Genomic DNA, 15,472 nt, shown 5'->3' with positions numbered 1-15,472 from the left:
AATCCTGAAGGCACTTGATGTTCCGCTTTCACTTGTTGACATATTAAACATCTCGAAACAAAGTCGGAGATGTCTCGTTTCATACCATGCCACCAAAACCAACGTTTCAAATCGTTGTACATTTTCGTACTCCCCGGGTGAATTGACATTCGGCTACAATGGGCTTCGTTCAGAATCATCGAAATGAGTTCCGAATTCCTTGGAACGCACAAACGACTTCTGAACCTCAAACAATCATCATCATCAATTTGAAACTCCGATTCCTTGTTCGGAACACACTCAGCCCGTTTTGCAACCAATTCATCATCAACTTTCTGGGCTTCACGAATTTGATGAATCAATAATGGTTTGGCTTTTAATTCAGCTACTAACACATTGTCGGGTAGAACAGACAAGTGCACATTCATCGCTCATAAAGCAAACAATAATTTCTGGCTTAAGGCGTCCGCAACCACATTAGCCTTTCCCGGGTGGTAATCAATGACAAGCTCGTAATCTTTCAACAACTCAAGCCAACGTCTTTGTCGCAGATTTAAGTCTCTTTGAGTCATCAAATATTTGAGACTTTTGTGATCCGAAAATACATGGCACTTTTCACCAAATAAGTAATGTCGCCATATTTTTAAAGCAAATACGATGGCAGCTAGTTCAAGATCATGGGTCGGATAATTTTTCTCATGTGGCTTTAATTGTCTCGACGCATAGGCCACCACTCGACCTTCTTGCATCAATACGCAACCCAACCCAAGTAGGGATGCGTCACTATAAATGACAAACTCTTTGTCTGATTCGGGTTGCACTAAAATTGGAGCTTCAGTCAAATAAGTTTTCAGTTGATCGAAACTTTTCTGACATTTCTCCGTCCATTCGAACTTAACATCCTTTTGAAGTAGCTTCGTCATTGGTGTGGCTATCATCGAGAAACCTTTTACAAATCGTCGGTAATAACCGGTGAGCCCCAGGAAGCTCCGAACTTCGGTAATATTTCTTGGAGGTTTCCAGTTAAGTATGGCTGAAATTTTGTTCGGGTCAACTCGAATACCCGATGCGGATACCACGTGACCCAAGAAGCTAACCTCTCTTAACCAGAACTCACACTTACTGAACTTAGCATATAACTGCTTATCCCGCAAAATTTGCAACACTAGTCTCAGGTGCTCAGCATGTTCGGTCTCATCTCTTGAATAGACCAAGATGTCATCAATGAACACAACTACGAACCGATCCAAATATGGTCTGAAGATCCGATTCATCAAATCCATAAATACCGCAGGGGCATTAGTGAGCCCAAACGGCATCACTAAGAATTCGTAGTGACCATATCTCGTTCTGAAGGCAGTTTTGGGTATGTCCGAATCTCGAATTCGCAACTGATAATAGTCCGATCTCAATCTATTTTTGAGAACACTGAGGCTCCCTTCAGTTGGTCGAACAAATCATCGATACGCGGTAACGGATATTTGTTCTTTATCGTCACTTTATTCAGTTGACGATAGTCAATGCACAACCTCATGGTTCCGTCCTTCTTTTTCACGAACAATACTGGTGCACCCCAAGGTGAGAAACTGGGTCGAGCAAAACCTCTATCCGTCAATTCTTGCAACTGAGCTTTCAACTCTTTTAAGTGCCATACGATACGGAGCCATCGAAATCGGCGTAGTCCCAGGTACAAGCTCAATACCAAACTCTATCTCCCGAACAGGTGGTAAACCCGGTAATTCTTCAGGAAAAACATCCGGGTATTCACAAACCACCGGCACAGATTCGGGTTTCTTTTCTAATTCTTTGTCATCAAGTACATACGCAAGGTATGCTTCGCACCCTTTTCTTACATATTTCTGGGCCAATATTGAGGATATTACAGCTGGCAACCCATCCAAGTCCGTAGACTCAACTCGGATTACTTCGTTATTTGCGCACCTCAATTCAATAGTCTTGCTTTTGCAATTCACAACCGCATCATGCACGGTCAACCAATCCAACCCGAGAATAACATCAAATTCATTAAACGGAAAAAGCATCAAGTCCGCCGGAAAACAGGAACCTCGAATTACTAGGGGACATTTCTTACACACTTTGTCGACAAGCACGTAACGACCCAAGGGATTTGACACCCGAATTACGAACTCAGTAGACTCAATAGGTAAAGTCTTACTGGATGCTAAGGTTTCACATATGTAAGAATGAGTAGAACCGGGGTCAATCAAAGCAATTACATTAGTATCAAAGAGAGTAAAAGTACCGGTAATAACATCAGGCGAAGAAACATCCTCGCGGGCACGTATAGCATAAGCTCTAGCAGGCGCACGAGCCTCGGATTTGGTCGTAGCATCTCTAGATCCTCTCTGACCACCACCAGCATTGCCCGTATTTCCAGATGGTCTACCTCGAGCAGTGGTAGCACCCGGTTTCCCACTCTGATTTACATTCTGTTCAGACAACCTCGGGCAATCTTTAATGAAGTGGTCAACTGATCCGCACTTGTAACAGGAGCGGTCAGGGAATCTACAACTCCCCGAATGCCATTTACCGCAATATCGACATTTCGTTCTGTCTCGACGTTCATTCCCAACACTGGCGACCGAAGGGCCTCGTGTACCCATAGGGGTCGATCACGATCTCGTCTAAAAAGGCCAGAAGTGCCTCTCGACCAGCCCACATCATCTCGAAATTTCTTTGATGCCTGTTGAAGAGACTTTCCCGAAGATCTTTTACGAAACTCTCCAGTTCCCACATCAACTTTTTGTTTTTCTTTTCTAAGCTCTTCGGCTTTACAAGCTCGCTCGACAAGTACTACAAACTCTCGTATTTCAAGAATGCCAACGAACATTTTTATATCTTCATTCAGCCCATCCTCGAAGCGTCTACACATGATAGCCTCGGACGAAACACATTCCCGAGCGTATCTACTAAGTCTAACAAATTTTCGCTCGTAATCAGTAACTGACATAGAACCTTGCTTAAGCTCAAGAAATTCCTTCCGTTTTTGATCAACAAATCTCTGACTGATATACTTTTTCCGAAACTCAGTTTGGAAAAACTCCCAAGTTACTTGCTCTCGGGGCACAACAGAAGTCAGAGTACTCCACCAATAGTAGGCAGAATCGCGTAGCAAGGAGATAGTACACTTTAGGCATTCATCGGGTGTACAAGATAGCTCATCGAGTACCCGGATAGTGTTGTCCAACCAAAATTCAGCTTGCTCGGCATCATCGCTGTCCGTAGCTTTAAATTCAGTAGCCCCATGTTTTCGGATTCTGTCAACTGGGGGCTTACTTGACCTTATTTGGTCAGTTTCCGGAGGTATTGTAGGTGCGGGGGTGGTATTTGCCGGGAATGGAGGTTGTGGAACAGCTGTATTAGTTCGAATGTATTGGTTGAACCAATCATTCATCACGCTATAGAAAGCTTGTCTAGCTTCATCATTCGGGTTACTAGCATTAGGTTGAGAGTCCGCCGGCGCTGTCCCTTGTGCAGGAGCAGGTGCTACACTCTCAAGATCATCAGCTACCGCTCGGTCGGGATCGGGATCCATTACTATAAATAAACACATTTGCAAATGTCAGAAATCACCACACTATCAAATAATCACATAAAATGGCATGTATAGCTAGACCCAACGCATTACGGTAGTCCTAGAATCGACTAAACCGTAGCTCTGATACCAATCAAATGTAACACCCCGAACCCGAGACCGTCACCGGAGTCGAACACGAGGTGTTAACAGACTTTAAAAAAAATTTCCCAGACACTGCCAATCTGTGTACTAGTCGCTTTAAAAAATCATATCTTGAGTTCAGAAACTCGGAATCCAGTTTCGTAAATTTTCCCTGAAACTAGACTCATATGCCCATCTACACATTTTTTTATAGAATTTTTGGTTAGGCCAATTAGTACAGTTTATTAGTCAAAGTCTCCCATGTTACAGGGATCGACTACACTGACCTTTGCGCATTACGACTTGGATATCTCCCTGTACAGGGATTCAATACTGATGCCGTTTGTTTCTATAGAAACTAGACTCAGAGAGGAATCTATACATATATGTATTGACTCCTAATTGTCTCTGGTTAATTTGTAATGAATTTCCAAAGTCGGAACAGGAAATCCAGAAACCGTTCTGGCCCTGTCTCACAAGAACCTGAATATCTCTTAACATACTATCCGTATGATTGTTTCGTTACTTTCTTATGAAAATAGATTCATCAAGGTTCGTTTACATAATTTATTCACTATTTAATTCCATTCCTACTATTTTTAGTGATTTTCCAAATCTACATCACTGCTGCTGTCAGCATCTGCCTTTAAGGTAGACTTTACCTATTTCATAGTTTCCATGATTCAACTAGCCCTTTTTGCATAAATAGCACAATTTATGATAGTGATTAACCATTCCCATGGCCAATCCTTGTCAAGCATATCCACACCTCTCAATAACCATATCCATACCAAATGATTATGACATTATACTCAAACATATATAAGTCATTTTCGCATGGCTATCCAAAATTATACAAGTCCAAAGGGTCCATGACCCACAACAAACGGGTAGTCCTATACATGCCATTTCGAAGTTCAACCAAAATTGTACCAAAAAGGGGGGCTTTGATAGTGTGGGCGACTTCGACTTCGAAATCCCGAGTCCGATAGCTGGAGAACCAAAATCTATAAAACAGAGGATCAAAGAAACGGAGTAAGCAATTTATGCTTAGTAAGTTTTGAGTAAGGAATTCCAGCACAGCAAAAGTATAGCATTCATATAGCTAAACGGATAATTTCATATGCACAAATTTTCGATATCATACTTGCTTCACATTACCAACCCTTATGTGCATACACAAAAGATCAACTTAGCCAAAGGCCGGTAGCTCGTTTATCAACTGAGCGAATACTTATTTGTAAGGGCTCAACTAAATTCAAGCACATACGAAACATACCTCAATGTTGGGATGTTTCTAGAGTATTTACTGAAATTTTTACAGCAAGATCATTCATTCCCAAATCACGTACCTTCGGAATTTAACCGGATATTGCTACTCGTTCAAACGCCTTCGGGACATAGCTCGGTTATAGTAACTCGCACAATTGCCTTCGGGACTTAACCCGGATTTAGTAACTCGCACAAATGCCTTCGGGCTTAGCCCGGAATTAGTATCTCGCACAAATGCCTTCGGATCTTAGTCCGGATATGGTCACTTAGCACAAAGCCTTCGGGACTTAGCCCGGACATCATTCAAATAACCATGCACATTTAACAGTAAATCATGGCACATTCGTATTTCATTTTCGTTAACAAAACTCAAACACAAGACACTTATCATTCTTGCAATTTCGGCTCAATAGCCACACACAAAGAGCATGATTTTGATTTGCTTAAAACATGATCTAATCAAATCATAATTTAAGCTCTTTTACTCAAGAACTTACCTCGGGTGTTGTCGAACGATTCCGATAGCTATTCGACCACTTTTTCCTTCCCTTTATCGGATTTAGTTCCCCTTTGCTCTTGAGCTTAATTAAACAAATAAATTGATTTAATCATTTGAGCATCGAAAAGAGGAACACAAGGCACTTAGCCCATATTTATACATTAGACATTAAAGTCACATATGTACGGAATCATGAATCAAACTCAACATTTTAGCTAATTTTTCCCCCTTGGCCGAATATGCATGTCTATGTTGGGGCCGATTTCAACACTTAATACATTCTACAAGTATGGTCACTTGTATTGACTAAACACCCTTTTGTTTCAAGTTCAAAACTTGGCTAATACACACATATATACACTAGTAAAGCATCCTCTCTCTTTCCATCAATTTAACACATGCATTACTCATTAATATACAAAAATTATATTCGGCCTTAGCACACAACTTGCTAGCCGATTCTTCTCCATCTAGCAACCAATGCACATATGTGCTCACTCAAAAATGCTAAAAAGAAGATTCAAGAATCATCAATCCACCATCACATGCATCATTAACAAGCTTCATATTTAGCATGCAATGGCATTAACACAAAATCTACCTAGGCCGAATATCATCCCCATGACATAGCAAAGATTTGAACCATGGGATAATTAGAACTCAAGCTAGCAACTAAAAACATGCATGAATCTCATGGCACAACCTCACACATACCTTGATCTAGATACAAGTATGGCCAAACCTCCTCCTAATCCTCTTCCAAACCAAACATGAAGCAAGAACTCCTTCCTCCTTCCTTAGAATTTTCGGCCAAATGAAGATGAAAAAGGATGAACAAAATTTTCTCTTTTCTTTTCTTTAACTCACGGCAATGGGGGGAGGAAACAACCACACACTTTTTTTTTTGTTTTCATCATATTCCCTTTCATTATTTTATGCCCATGCTCCTTATTTTATTTTTTTCCACCCATGATGCACCAACACAACATGTCTATGACATGTCTTGCCCATCACACTTGGTCTACCATGCTTGTCATGGCCGGCCACTACTAATTAGGGGGCGAATTTGACATGCAAGTCCCCCTTTTTATTTCATGCACTAATAGGTCCTTATGCTTCGACCTATCACATTTCAAAAATGTCGCACATAAGTCCTATTGACTAAATTCACATGCAATCGACTAAATCGAAGCTTGAAATTTTCACACATTCATAATTACATATTCTAGACAATAAATATCACATTCAAACATTTCGGTGACTCGGTTTAGCGGTCCCGAAACCACTTCCCGACTAGGGTCAATTTTGGGCTGTCACAATTTATATCTTACTTATTTCCATTTTATTCAATTTAGTCTAATTTCTAAATTTTCAGTTTCACCAATCACGAATCAAGTCATAAGAAAATTAATCATCTTACCTTAATAGCTAAACTGCCACAATCATGCATGTATATATATTACTCGAATCATAAAAGTACAAACCGATAATTCAACTACTCATCAACGACTCTTGCCTTTCCTTTCTCTCAGGACGGCCCAACATCGTCTTTCGCTACAATAAATAATTCAATAAATAAAACAATATCAAATTTTATTCAATCCACATCCAAATACAAAGCCACACATATTTTGTATTTTATTCAATTTAGTCTCTATATTTAGGATATGTGTATGTTTCAATATTTAGCATCGAATCAAAATCTAATTTCACATTCTTTCATTAGGAACACTATACTTTCTATTCCTAACATAATTTCATGGCAGTTTTTCAATTTTATTCAATTTGGTCTCTAATGTTACAAAGTTAACTAACAAGCTTATTTAACTTTACAATTTAGTCATTATCATAATCTAAGCTTAATATCTATCAAATTCAAGCCTAAATCAATAATTTTTCAACAATGACAACTTGCTAAAAGCTTAACAATTGAACAAATTGATACATCGACTAGCTAAATCAAGCTCCCATGATAATTAATCTATAAAATTTTCAAGAAATTAAGTTCGGTTACCTTATTAAAATCAATGGTCGAATGAATAAGATGTTTCAAGCTTTTTCTTCTTTTTTTTCTCTTCAAGAACCAGTGGAAGAAGATGAAGATTATCATCCTTCTTTCCACTACAATATTTTTTATGCCTTAATTAACTTAGTTTAATTAATTTAATCTAGTTTAATTAGTTTTAATAACTTATTAATATACATAATTTTATTATAATTTAAACTAAGTGGGACAACCATCATCATCCACTATCTATAATTTAATATTAGTTTATTTACCATTTTGGTCTTTTGGATAATAGCTATCTAAGTTCTCAAGCTTTTTCTTAATTAAAATTTAATAGTGATTGGACTTTTACAATTTAATCTCTAAGCTTTAATTAATTATTTTCTCAGTTAAATTACTTATCCGAACATTATTATATTCTCATAATAACTTCGTTAATATTCCTATTTTATATTTACGGGCTCTGTTTACGAAAATTGGGTTCCGAAATCGTATTTTTCAACACCAAATGTTGCTGCTACAGTTTGCCTCTTTTGTTGCCCTTTGTCGCTAACTAGTCTACATCACAATTGTTTTTTCCGCCTCGATTGCAAAAGTTCATTATTCTTCTCCCTCGATTCTCATCACCCATAAGGGAAACTTTAAGGATCGAAGTCACTCGTCTATCCCTTTATTCTCTTCTCTTTCTTTTCCAACTTCTTTCATTTATAAAATATTATTTAAATGAAATACATTATATATTGTTTATTTATTTCTTTTGTAAGTGTGCAACGCACGTGAGGAAGAAAACTTTTTTTAAGTATCAATGAAGGACACTTGTCAACTTCTTAATCATGCTTGTAGAGTTAAAAAAACTCTACCTTATAAGTATCAAATAATTATCCAATTATTATTATCAAAAATATTTTTTTAGTATCTAAATTAATGATTAAATTAATAAATTATAATAATTAAATAGTGCAATATCATAATTGTTTGTGGAGAAAGTCTTTGAAAGAAAATTGCTACACTTTTCCTTTTTTGCATTATAATCATGGCCATTTTCATTAAACACTATCCTAATGAAGCTTTTTTTTCCTTTTTAATCATCTCAAAATATGTCTAAATTCAAAGGTCTAAAAACAAATCATTATGCAGTCGTTGTCTTCCCATGTTTCAAATTGATTAAATTTATAAATTTAGAGAGTTAAATTTATTGTATTATTTATAATTAAGATTAAATAGATAAAATATTTCAATATTATAGTTTAAATGTGTAATTATACGAAATAAAAAAAGAATCACACTATCATTCCCCCATCGTTCCCGTTAATGATTTAGCGGCCAATGGTACTACTGACGGTCAAGGTTCAATCTGGTGGCAAAAATTCCACAGGGGAAACTTGAAATACACCCGGCCTTACCTAATCGAGTTTATGTACTTGGATACCATTCAAATTTCCAATCTAACCCTTCTTAACTCCCCATCATGGAATGCTAATCCAGTTTATAGCAGGTAAACCATTTTATGCTATCTTCATTCTCATCCCTCCCCGTGTAAAAAAAGACATGGGAGACGTGATTAATTCTTGGTTTATATTTATTTGATGATAATGACGACCACGATGATAATGATGCAGCAACATTCTTATACAAGGCATTACAATCCTCTCTCCTGTCAAATCTCCTAACACTGATGGCATCAATCCAGGCATTAACAAAAAAACAACCCGACAATGTTTTTCAGAACATTAAATTGTCGTCAACTTCTTGATAGTGTTCGTTTTTCTAACATGTTTTGATGATCAGATTCTTGCACCAATGTTAGGATTGAGGACAGTTACAGAGTCTCAGGGGATGACTGTATAGCAGTGAGGAGTGGTTGGGATGAATATGGAATTTCATTTGGGATGCCCACCAAACAGTTGGTCATCAGGAGGCTGACATGCATTTCTCCTTACAGTGCCACTACCGCGTAGGGAAGCGAGATGTCGGGCGGAATCCAGGATGTCAGAGCCGAAGATATTTACGTGAAAAGATTGTCTTTGCACACCATAAAATGGGTGTTTTGGATGACCGGGAACTATAAACATGCTGATAATCACTACGATTCCAATGCATTGCCAGTTATTCAAGGGATCAATTATAAAGACATTGTGGTCCATAACGTGTCGATGGCGGCTAGATTGGAAGGCATCGAGGGTGATCCATTTACTCAAATTTGCATAGCCAATGTCACAATTGGAATGGCAGCTAAAGCAAAGAAGGTGCCATGGACTTACACTGATGTTGAGGGGATCACAAGTGGAGTTAGTCCTCGGCCTTGTGACCTATTACCTGATCAAGGACAGAAGAAAATCACAGCTTGCGACTTTCCGGCCGAGCCTTTGTCAATTAATAGAGTGGTGCTTAAAAATTGCACCTATAGGGTCAATCATATGTGATTGAATCCATTAAAGGAAAACCTAAGTCGATTGTTACATGTAAGGTTCTCATAATTATCTTATGACAAGTTGCATCATATTATAATAAAGTAATTGCATTCTCATACAGTGATGGGTTAGATATATTATTCCTGTAAAATTGCTTGAGAAATGGTAATACCAACATCGCAAGAATCAGCTTTCACAGCATAAGACATACCAATTTTTGTACACAACTTTCTTACTTCAAGAAAAACAAAACCAGATAGCACCAATTGAACGAGATAGCTAACAGACCATAATCAGAGGGAACTCCAGGAGGGGCCAGCTTAATGTAACCAATATATACAAGAAAAAAGAAGTTTCATCATAAGACTGGAAAGTTATAGAATCGGCAGATCAGTGCAGTGAAGCCTTATCGTATATTACTGTACCAAGGAAAACCTACATGACTTTAGACTTAAACACATGCTCCAGACGTGCATATTACTGGTTTACTCCTCAAGATAGAATGAACTGATAATAGCATCATCAGCTTGATTAACTAATCTCTCTAACAAGCCTCCAACTAGGAGTCGAAGCTCACTCTGATGAGCAACAAGGGATTGAAAGTGGAATAAACTATCATTCTGTTCACGAGTATTCAAGGCCGAGGCACAGATGGACTGATGAGCCTCTACATGGTATTATAGCAAACACAAGGCACTAGGTACACAATACAACAAATGATCCTCAATGAATTGGGTCTGGATTGTATTTTACAGATTCTCTATAGATGAGCTCCTTGATATTTTCTTCAGTAAAAGATGGCTGCTCAAAATCAAAACTGAAAGGCCTTGGGCATACAGGCTCCTCATTGATGTCATGAAGAGGTGCCAAGTACGGGTGACACAGAGCTTCATCGACTGCAATAAACAATAAAAAGTTGTCAGCAAATGAAGAAAGGGCCTTAGGGTGGTGGAGAAGGAAAATTGGAGAGTGACGGGTGGGATAAAGAAAGGGATGATTCAGTTCTGAGTATAAGAATTGTGCAAATTGTCCGATGCTGGTAAAATAATTAACACAACATAGCAACTTGTGCTTAAAACAAGCTTAGAACTATATGAATCTTAATTGTGAAATACATGTAAGAATTCAGCAACTAGTTATACCTGTAATGCGCCTATGGGGATCAAAGATAAGCATCTTCTCTAGCAAATCAACAGCACCAGGTGACATGTTAGGAAATCTAACAGAAAAATTTTGCCTTGGGTATTGTGGAAGCTGTCTAACATATCTTCTGGATTTGTCACATCGAAGGAACTCACGGCTGGAATCATTAGGTGAACCTATAGGCTATTCAAGAGAACGGAAATCATGTAGAAATTTAGCTTACTTTGTTCAACTTCTATCGAAACAATAAACTACTCTACACCTTTGGAAAAATATCTACAGTGTTTCTTAGGCCACAACTGTCAATCGGATACCAGCACTAATAAAACACAAATAAATTAAGATAGGATGTCAATGCAGAGTCCATATCGATCTTACAGAATTGCAAACGAAGGTAAAAGGAGGAGAATGAGTTAAAAAGCAAGTTTTCAGACAATCATATACTCATTACTTGGAGATTTTGATTTTGTATTAGACCTTACAACCTATATGCTCAACCATTTAACTACTAGTTCAGATCCGAGGTAACATTTCTTGGATGGCCCTGACTATTGCTGGTTTGACCTCGTTAGAATACAAGATCATGCAATTTCACCGAAGAAGCAAAATACATATCAGAATCTTACAACCATAGGGCTAATGGGAACAGGCCAAAAAATATACCAAATGGCATGGTAGTATGCAAGTAAAAGATCTTCACACTTCGAGAAATATGCAGTGTTAAAAGAGAATCTAAAGAGGTTTCTTGTAGTTTCTAGTGAGAAATTCTGTAAAATACCTCTGTGATAAGCCTCAACTAATGCACATGGTCTCTTCCACGGAAGAGGGGTTGCCTGATCATCATTTCACCAAGTATGCAACCTACCGACCAAATATCAACTGCAGCAGTGTACTCAGAACAATTTTGAAGTAATTCTGGCGCCAGATACCAACAAGTGCCTATACATTCTGTCATAAAGTCAGTTTCGGACGTTGTACTTGCAAGCCCAAATTCCACAATTTTAAGGTTGCCATTAGCATTCAGAAGCAAATTTATGGTCTTTAAATCACGATGCAATACATTTGCTGAATGTGCATACTTGAGCCCTCGTAAAATCTGATATACAAAGTACTGCAGGAGTAGAACTGCATGATCAACAATGGTTCTAGCTTCCAGACAGTTAAACATAAATCATTTGATGTTTCTAACTAAATATGATAAAAGACAGTACGAAGATCCTGTTATATATTTACACAAGAGGATGCATTTGATACCAACCCGACAATGATCATCTGTCAATTGTTGGTCAGATCGTATGATTTGACGAAGATCAGTGTCCATCAGTTCATAAACAATGTAGACATCATTAAAGTTCTCCCTCTGCGGAGGCCGTATGATGTCTTTGATGGCAATCACCTGAAGAAAAAAGGGACTGACCAATCAAACTATAATTCCACAACCAGATATTACTACTTCAGTGTAGTCCCATGCCATTATTAAGATGCATATACAACAAGTGAAGGAACGTTGTTAACCAAACCTAAGAGTAAGAAACCAACATAAAACATGTCCTCTGTTGGCCGTAAACTTGCAAAGATAAAAGCATTAGTCAAGCCAGAAAAAGGAATTCTGATAGTCATACACATGGCAAAATGTAATGTGCTCAAGTTTCATTGAAGCATATACAGACTGATAAGAAGAATTCAAGAGAAGCCTGGTTAGATAGTGCTTTCTAATATGAAAAGGTAAAATAGTGTTCATGCACAATATCGTAAGATTGGCCTGTCCTTAAAGGTTAAAAGTTAATTTAGGGTTAAAAGATAATCTTCTCAAGGAACTCAAATCAACAGGAATGTTAGCCCAAATCCCTCTAAGTACACAAATAGGGACAAAATACAGATATTGTTTAGCCATAGAAACCTGACCTTATACAAGCAAGAAGCCTAACACTTAGGAGTCTACGACTAAAACAACATTATTGAAACGTCCATAAAAAAGTTAAACATGGGAACTATGAAGCCAACAGCACTTACATTCTCATGATCCATGTGACGAAGAAGCTTGATCTCTCGCAATGTCCTTTTGGCGTCAATCCTATTGTCAAATGCATTACCAATTTTCTTGATAGCAACCTCCTCACGTGTCTCTGAATTCAAAGCAGCACTGACAAAAGGATGGGGAAATCAAATCTTAGCCTCACATTGTTAAAAACAAAATAGACAGCAAGCCAAATGAACAGAATGTTAGCTTTCTTTCAATCTTCTCAGCCTGAAAGCTGGAACCTAAAGTTATTCACTTCAATGGAACCCAAGAATTTGGCAGCTTAATTTCATCAAAAACGATCACACTGCCAAATACCTTTTATAAACCGTATTACCCAGAGTTTTCATTTTCCTCAAGTATCCATATACAAAATATATTTGGACATGGCTATAAAATTTTGGTCCTCGAAATACTTGTATTAGCCACATACCCTTGTCTAACACTCAGTCCGGGTAACATACTCAAGTTTGATTACAGTGCACTAAACCTAAAATTGCAATTTAAAGGGGGGGGACTACCTAGCCTGTTTGATCATACTAGTAACTAACTAATAAATCAAGAAACTGGAATCTAACAAAAGAAAAATGATCACATATTGACCTGTTGAAAAACTATCATGCTGAAGCTCTAAGACTAAAACAAACCCAGAAATTGAAATAAACAGGAAGTGAATCGAACTAGGAACTTAAACCGAAACAAAGTTAGAAGGGGAAAAAAGATCTTACCAGACAATACCATAAGCACCACGGCCGACGGGGCGCATAGGAGGGGCGTATTTTCTGGAAACTTCGAAGTGGTTACCATAAACGTTGTACAGAACATAGCGTCCACCATGAGTTGGTACTCCTTTGATGCTGTGATCCCCTGAACCACAGCTTGACTCCATTGACATGCCGAACTCCAACCCAGAATAAAGAAAGACTTTCTGCAGTAATGACAGGTAAAATCAGAGAGGTAGAAAAAGAAGAAAATGGGGAGTGGAACTTAGGATAGCGTGTCGGTGGGTGTAAAGTATGTTTTTTTTCTTAAAAAGATTTCCTTTGGGGTTCGTCCTGTATGTGTGAAGATTCCACTTTTCAGATACACATATAGGCAAAGTTATTGTTATTCTGGTGTTCATAGTCAAATGACTCGTTAGTTGAAGCCTTAACAAATTCATATTAGCTAAAAACAAAACTATTAATTTATTTCTACTGACAGATACTTCAGAACAGCACTGTTTTTATTTTCTTTTACAAAAGTCAAAATCTTTGAATTTATGTTAGGAAAATAAAAATGTTAACTTTTAGATTATGAAGGCTGCCTCATTCCCTAACTCTTCATGTCTAGAGTTGTTCAGTTATGTTCAAAGATCACTTATTGAAGTACAATAATATGTGGGGTCGAACCATTTAATATGGTGGATGAAAACATCATGGTAATTAATTCTATCAACTCATTGTTATTGGAACGCTGCTACATTATCTTTAATAAAAACTATACTTCCAAAAATTATGAAAATAACTCTTTAAAATTAAATTTTAAAACTAGAAACTTAAACCGAAACAAAGTGAGCAGGGGGAAAAAAGATCTTACTAGACAATACCGTAAGCACCACGGCCGGCGGGGCGAACAGGAGAGAGGTATTTCCAGGAAACTTCGAAGTGGTTACCATAAACGTTGTACAGAACATAGCGTCCACCATGAGTTGGTATTCCTTTGATGGTGTGAGCCCCTGGCCCATAGCTTGACTCCATTGACATGCCCGACTCCAACCCAAGATAAAGACTTTCTACAGTAATAACAGCTAAAATCAGAAAGCTAAGGCTACTTTACCGAACTAAGCCGGCACCCATATAAAAATCATTAACCGATGATTGCAACAAACATTAAAAAAATATTTTTTATATTTGTTCCAATCAAATAAATAAGGGTGTTTTAATGTTTGTTGCAGTCATCAGCCAATAAATGGGGAATTTGTTACAAAATGATTTTTAGAAATAAGAGAAAGGCAGAATTCGAGAAATAAGAGTAGAGAATAGAGAAAAGATAGGTTAAGAGAAAAACTTCATTTCATAATAGATGGCTCTTCCTACTCCCCTTCTGCTGGTATTATACAGATAGGAGAAGGTTGCCTTGTGGGAAAAGAACAAAAACGGTTACAACTGAGAAATTTAAAAACCTATTTTAGACCAGCTTTTCCTCCCATAACAACACTTCCCCCATCGAAAGATCCTTGTCCTCAAGGATCAAAAGTTGGATAACGTTTCTTCAGGTCAGACAAAACTTCCCAAGTGGTATCTTCTGGAAAGGAGTTGGCCCGTTCGACTAGGACTTCAGTAATAGCTTGGTGACATTTCTTTGCCACACGACGTTCCACAATACGAGCTGGTTCTTTAAACAGCATGCCATCAGGTCCAATAGGTGGCAATGTAACAGACATAGGTTGATGTCCCACATGGCGCTTCGGCTGCAAAAC

At 37.8% G+C, this 15,472-nt stretch overlaps 2 pseudogenes; one reads left to right on the top strand and one right to left on the bottom strand.

The window, feature by feature from the left end:
- The window catches only part of LOC107954531 (probable polygalacturonase), a 20,757-nt pseudogene extending 10,637 nt beyond the window's left edge, over positions 1-10,120 (top strand).
- Positions 10,121-10,161: 41 nt separating this feature from the next.
- Positions 10,162-15,054, bottom strand: LOC107954532 (mitogen-activated protein kinase homolog MMK2-like; annotated as a pseudogene).
- Positions 15,055-15,472: the final 418 nt, after the last annotated feature.

This window comes from Gossypium hirsutum, chromosome D07 (assembly GCF_007990345.1).
Source record: "Gossypium hirsutum isolate 1008001.06 chromosome D07, Gossypium_hirsutum_v2.1, whole genome shotgun sequence".
Classification (NCBI taxonomy): Eukaryota; Viridiplantae; Streptophyta; class Magnoliopsida; order Malvales; family Malvaceae; genus Gossypium; species Gossypium hirsutum.
Note: the sequence above shows the minus strand (reverse complement) of the source record. Positions and strands in the feature narration are given on the sequence as shown.